The 6,879-nt window shown below is 31.8% G+C and overlaps 2 non-coding genes across 2 annotated transcripts; both read right to left on the bottom strand.

The window, feature by feature from the left end:
• Positions 1-6,293: 6,293 nt before the first annotated feature.
• Positions 6,294-6,367, bottom strand: TRNAW-CCA (transfer RNA tryptophan (anticodon CCA)). The gene has a single exon. It is a non-coding gene; the product is annotated as a tRNA-Trp (tRNA).
• A 171-nt stretch (positions 6,368-6,538) lies between these two features.
• TRNAP-UGG (transfer RNA proline (anticodon UGG)) lies at positions 6,539-6,612 on the bottom strand. Its single transcript has one exon. It is a non-coding gene; the product is annotated as a tRNA-Pro (tRNA).
• Between the last annotated feature and the right edge of the window lie 267 nt (positions 6,613-6,879).

Consider the following 6,879-nt stretch of genomic DNA (forward strand, 5'->3'; position numbering starts at 1 on the left):
AAACGACTAAAATATAATAAGAATTCCTTTTTCGTCTGCCCTTTTTTATGTGTATGTAATTCAACTCAAGTTTTTCAGACTATTAACAAGTCTAATAAGACTAGATTGATCACATATACCCCAACCGGAGATTTTTAAATAGAGAATTCATGTTTTGTTTTTAGTTGAGCAAAATATGCCATTTTAGAATTGATAGATTAAGTACATAAAAAGAAAATTTCAGTGAATTTATTTATTTTTTTTGTCAACTGATCTTTTATCTTCTTGGTTTTGACGAAAGAAATACTTGGATCTCTGATCATCATAAAATTAATCTTTACTTTAGTTTTACCACCTGTTTCCGATTTGATCATCACTATTTTTCATAAATCTGAAATATCTTCTTTCCTCGGTGTATAACTTTTTCAAAAAATGAGTTGATCCACAGATGGAGTTTTTTTGTCTTGAAATAAAACTCAAACAAAGACTAGTCTTTATTTGAGTTTTGTTTCGAGCAGTAATTGAAAAGAGAACAAAAAAGGATGCAAGACATTTGTTTCTTGTTCAATTCAAATAGCTCAGAACTCTATTCGCTTATTTTTTATACGAAACAAAAGCCTATTTTTCTAGTTCTCTATTTTAGATCTAAAGACTAAAGAAATGAACTAAATAATTATCTCTATATAAAAAATGGAAATAGATCCATAGGTTCCATACCTTGCTTGTTATATAACTCATGCTTCAAGAAAAGATCATATAAGAGAAATCAACAAATGAAGCAGGTTTAGTAACAATTCAAAAAAATGAAAAAGAACAAAGTGAAAAAAAAAAAAATAAAGCTTTTATTTTCCTTCCATATATTGCAGCTATAGTATTTTTACCCTGGTGGGTCTCTCTCTCATTTACTAAATGTCTGGAACCTTGGATTACTGATTGGTTAAATAACAGGCAATCGGAAACTTTCTTGAATGATATTCAAGAGAAGAACATTCTAGAAAAATTCATAGAATTAGAAGAACTTTTTCTGTTGGATGAAATGATAAAGGAGTACCCCGAGATAAATTTACAAAAGGTTCGTATAGGGATCCACAAAGAAACAGTACAATTGGTCAAAATGCATAATGAATATAATTTAAATAGTATTTTGCATTTCTCGACAAATATAATCTGTTTCGCTATTCTAAGTGGTTATTTTATTCTGAGTAATAAAAAACTTGTCATTCTTAATTCTTGGATTCAGGAATTCTTATATAACTTAAGTGACACAATAAAAGCCTTTTCGATTCTTTTAGTCACGGATTTATGGATCGGATTCCATTCTCCACATGGTTGGGAATTAATGATTGGTTCGGTATACAACGATTTTGGATTGGCACATAATGATCAAATTATATCCGGTCTTGTTTCCACTTTTCCAGTTATTCTAGATACAATTGTAAAATATTGGATTTTCCATTATTTAAATCGTGTATCTCCGTCCCTGGTAGTGATTTATCATTCGATGAATGAATGAGACTGAAGAATTTATTGGATCTCCTTATATTAATCCAATCTGAATCTTGCTTCGTACATAACGAAATTTTAATTTGACTTACTCTTTCTTTATACTTCTACCTGTTTAGTTAAAGTATTTGTATTCCAGTACAACGACAGACTCGTGGATAGGGAACTAGACTAGCTACCTACCTAATTTATTGTAGAAATTTGGGGATCAATAAGAATAATTGGACCATGCAAAATAGAAATACTTTTTTTTGGGTAAAGCAGCAGATGACTCGATTTATTTCTGTATCGATCGGGATATATGTAATAACTCAGACATCTATTGCAAGTGCATATCCCATTTTTGCGCAGCAGGGTTTTGAAAATCCACGAGAAGCAACGGGACGAATTGTTTGTGCCAATTGTCATTTAGCTAGTAAACCCGTGGATATTGAGGTTCCGCAATCTGTGCTTCCTGATACTGTATTTGAAGCAGTAGTTAGAATTCCTTATGATACACAAGTGAAACAAGTTCTTGCTAATGGCAAAAAAGGTGGTTTGAATGTGGGGGCTGTTCTTATTTTACCTGAGGGATTTGAATTAGCCCCTGCCGATCGTATTTCTCCTGAGCTGAAAGAAAAGATCGGCAATATTTCTTTTCAGAGTTATAGTCCGACCAAAAAAAATATTATTGTCGTGGGTCCAGTGCCTGGTCAGAAAAATAGGGAAATAGTCTTCCCTATTCTTTCTCCAGACCCCGCAACTAATAAGGACGCTTATTTCTTAAAATATCCTATATACGTAGGGGGAAACAGGGGACGGGGTCAGATTTATCCTGATGGCAGCAAGAGTAACAATACTGTCTATAATGCTACATCCGCAGGTGTAATAAGCAAAATAGTACGTAAAGAGAAAAAGGGATATGAAATAACCATAACTGATCCATCGGATGGGCATGAAGTGATTGATATTATACCTCCAGGACCGGAACTTCTTGTTTCAGAAGGTGAGTCTATTAAACTTGATCAACTATTAACGAGTAATCCAAATGTGGGGGGATTTGGTCAGGCAGATGCTGAGATAGTCCTTCAAGATACCGCACGCGTCCAAGGTCTTTTGTTCTTCTTAGCATCAGTTGTTCTAGCACAAATCTTTTTAGTTCTTAAAAAGAAACAGTTTGAAAAGGTTCAGTTGTTCGAAATGAATTTTTAGATATAGGTATTTCTTAATACTAAGTTGATAAAAAAAGGAAAGGACGAACTTTTTTTGATTGAGGGCATCATTTTTAATAATCATAAAGATTTGTACAGTCTTTTTTGTCTGTTTTATTTATACGCTTTTTTGAGAGATATCGAGATTTTATTACCTTTAATTTCTAGTACATAGTACTACTAATGGATATTAGGTATACAAAGACAATACACAGGAACCAACTACCTGGTCAAGTATAACTAACAAAGAAAAGACAAATGCTTCTAAGGGGTTTTTATAGTCTTTCTATTCTTCGATTCGACACAAAAAAGGGATATTCCTTTTTTTATTGTGTCGAATCTAAGAATAATATAATCCTTGTTTTCTCCTGTGCGTGAAAGATAAATGACTTTTTTGTCCTTTTACAAATCTATTAGAACTTTTAAATTAATAAGAATTAGTGAACAAACAAAAAAGGGCGGATGATTTTTAAAAAAATGTTTGATAAAATTGAATTCCTTCAATCAATTAGTCAATTCCCTTAATTTTATTTTTAAAAGAATTAATAACAAAAATTTCACAAGTTATTTATCTTTTGTTTTCTTCTTTTTTCTTAGGCTCTGTCATATTATATTGAAAAGTGAATAATTTATACACACCTTTTTATTTTCATAATATTATCACAGTGAAATTTTGCTCTTACGTATAAATAGAATTGGATTTGATGTGTATCATCCATAGAATGGATCCATTACTTTTAAAAGTGAAAAAAAAAAATGGAACATCAATGATAAGGAGATAATAGAGAGAGAAGGGAGCAACTCTCAATTCTCATTAACGAATTCACTTCTTCAAAAATAGAGATAATCCAAATCAAAGGAATCCCATTTTAAAAGTATTAAACTAAAATATCAGAACAAGCGATTTTTTTTCGGATATTTTATTTACAAGTAAAAATAGTAGTGATTGTGTTGAATAAAAAATTTTCCTGCTTTCTTTTAGCTTATGGAATGACTTAAAGGTTCGTTATACTCTAAAAAAAAAGTCATATAATAACTCGGCAGGACCGTACCCTTTGTTTTATTTGATTCGAGGGTATGGTCCTGCTGAGTTATTAGTTTTTGATGTGTACAATTCTGCTCATCTTATTACTAGAGAGATGAGCCTAATCCGGAATATGAACCGTAAAAGAAAAGACCAACTAAACCAATCACAAGAATACCAGCTACAGTACCTATCAGCCAAAGAGGAATCCTTCCAGTAGTATCGGCCATTTATCCCACCTTCCTCCACATTTCATCAAGTGATCATGCTAGAGACAAAAACAGTCATGGATAATTATGAAGAGAGTATCCTTCCGAATGGGATAAGAGAATCCTTACTATTTTGTTCTTTCCCTTAACCTTAATTGAAGAAATAATTAGAAAATAAAACAGCCAGTACAAAAATGAGTAATAACCCCCAGTATAAACTGGTACGATTTAATTCAACATTTTGTTCATTTGGATTTGATTGTGTCATAGCTCTATAATTTGGATTAGGTTTATCGTTGGATGAACTGCATTGCTGATATTGCTCCCAAAAAAGAAACGGTAGGTACAGCTAGTCCATGAACAGCCAACCATCGCACTGTAAAAATTGGATAGGTTCGATCTATAGTCATTGGGGACCTCCTAAAAGGATCTACTAAATTCATCGAGTTGTTCCAAAGAATCAAAACGTCCAGTAATTAATGGAACACTTTGTCGGTTCTCTGTAAAATATTCGTTTGGCCGAGGGCTTCCAAACACATCATAAGCTAAACCCGTACTGACGAATAACCAACCCGCAATAAATAGGGAAGGTATAGTAATACTATGAATTACCCAGTATCGAATACTGGTAATAATATCAGCAAAAGAACGTTCTCCCGTGCTTCCAGACATGCTGAGCTCCACATATTCTTGTACAGTCAAAAAGGGGAATCGATTCTGTAAAAGATGGGATCAGTAAATAGAAAACTACTGATATAACATCTTTGTAAGATCGTCAATATTGTACCGAAGGTGTATTTAGAGTATACCGAATCAGTATAGCTATCCTTCCTCTGACACAGCAACGCATTTTAGAACAGTATTAAAATGAAATCCTATTGAATTTTTGCCTATTTTTTATTGTTGCTTGTCTATGTGTATGTTATTCAACACAATATACTTAAACTTCACGTGTTTATTTATTAGTATAAATAATAAAAATTTTTATTGCTGGTTTAATAATATAAATTCCTGATTTTAGTTTAGTAAAGTTCGAATAAAAGGTTTCTGTTTCTAATATAATTCTTAATTAAATATTATATGAAATTTTTTGATAGTGAGGCAATACAATAAATGCTAAATCCATTTTAAAAAAAGTTTTTTTTTGCTCTACCTTTATTTAATTATTTAATTTCAAAAAGTGGATGCGTCATACAATAGACTCTAAAAGAATAAGATATAGACGTTAATGAAGAGAACAAATAAAACAATAGTTCTAGAAATCTAAATTTAGAATGCAACCTTTAGTTCAGCTAAAGGAAAGGTTCCTTTTGGACCTAACCAGAATAGAATTAGAATCTAATGATCCAACTACCTAAGAGGATATGTCAAAAAAGACTGGAGAATCTCAAAAGATAATGTAGTGGAAACTCCTAACGCTCGAATTGAGTTGTACCCCCAAAAATAAAGTCAAACTTTATTTTATTTACTAAATACTATCATCGGATACCTTTTTTTATCTTCTTATTGGATTGGAGATTTTTGATTTATTATGTTATGGTCAATTGCTTCCTGCTAAATCTAATGAGTTAAAATAGTAAATAAATGAATAGGGTTCAAGCATTAACGTACGAGTTGCACAATGAATCGCCGATTCATAATTATAGGATTATATTAAATTAATTTAGATTCACAAAATTCAATCTTTTTTTATCTCTATGTCATTCTATCTTTGTTAGTATTGTTTATAATGACTGATGAATCAAGAATTTTAAATTTGAATTAATTCTATTCTGTTGGTATTTTTTTTTATTGTATCTTGCAAAAAAAAATAGAAGCTTAGGTAAATGTTTTATGAGTCTATGTAGCAAAAGAATATATTTTTTTGGGTGTTTCATGCTTACTATAACTAGTTATTTCGGTTTTCTGTTGGCTGCTTCAACTATAACCTCAGCGCTTTTCATTGGTTTGAACAAAATACGTCTTATTTGAAGTTAACTGAGTCAAGAATAAAAAACAACGAATATTTCTATGAGATTTCAAGTATTCTAAGGTTCTTCTCCATGTCAATTGCTAAAAAGGGTAATTGAGATTCACGTATGATTCAGATTAATATTTAGGAATAACTTGTACCTCTCCTTTTTCCTTTACTTAAACAAAAAATAAATCGAAATGATTGAAGTTCTTCTATTTGGAATTGTGTTAGGTCTAATTCCTATTACTTTGGCAGGATTATTTGTAACGGCGTATTTACAATACAGACGGGGTGATCAACTGGACCTTTGATTGATTAAGTAAGATTTCAATCTTTTTTTTTGATTGACCTCCTCTTTGCAGGAGGTCAAATTGCAGTTGTAATTCAACTTTTGAAGGTAGTTTATTGTTATTCACTACAACAAAGAATATAGTCACGCTCTGTAGGATTTGAACCTACGACATCGGGTTTTGGAGACCCACGTTCTACCGAGCTGAACTAAGAGCGCTTTCTTATGATAGAAAATACAACTGTAGGGAAAAGAATTCCTTTTGTACGCTTAGCGTAAATCAAGAAAATAAATCTTGGATGCATAGAGTAGGATAATAATGAAAGATTATGTCTAATTTTAAGCGATCTCAATTAATCCCCCGTTACTGCCCATAGGAGGAGTAATAGGTAGGGATGACAGGATTTGAACCCGTGACATTTTGTACCCAAAACAAACGCGCTACCAAGCTGCGCTACATCCCTTTTTTCAATTGTTGTACAGTGTCATTGTACAAAAGCCCGGCCTTGTTTTCCACATTATTATTTTATTCTTTATCTATCATATCATAAAATTGTCTTGCCATTTCTTTTTTATTTTTTGTTTCATATACATATAATAAACTATATACATCTGAAATGATGTATAAGCACAAAAAGAATGACAATTTTGTGTTGATCTTGAGGAAGAGGGGATCTTTTTTTCGATTTTATAGGGGAAGCACCGTCTACTCGCTGATTGCACATAGACAT

Source organism: Wolffia australiana, chromosome 8, assembly GCF_029677425.1.
Source record: "Wolffia australiana isolate 7733 chromosome 8, ASM2967742v1".
NCBI lineage: Eukaryota > Viridiplantae > Streptophyta > Magnoliopsida > Alismatales > Araceae > Wolffia > Wolffia australiana.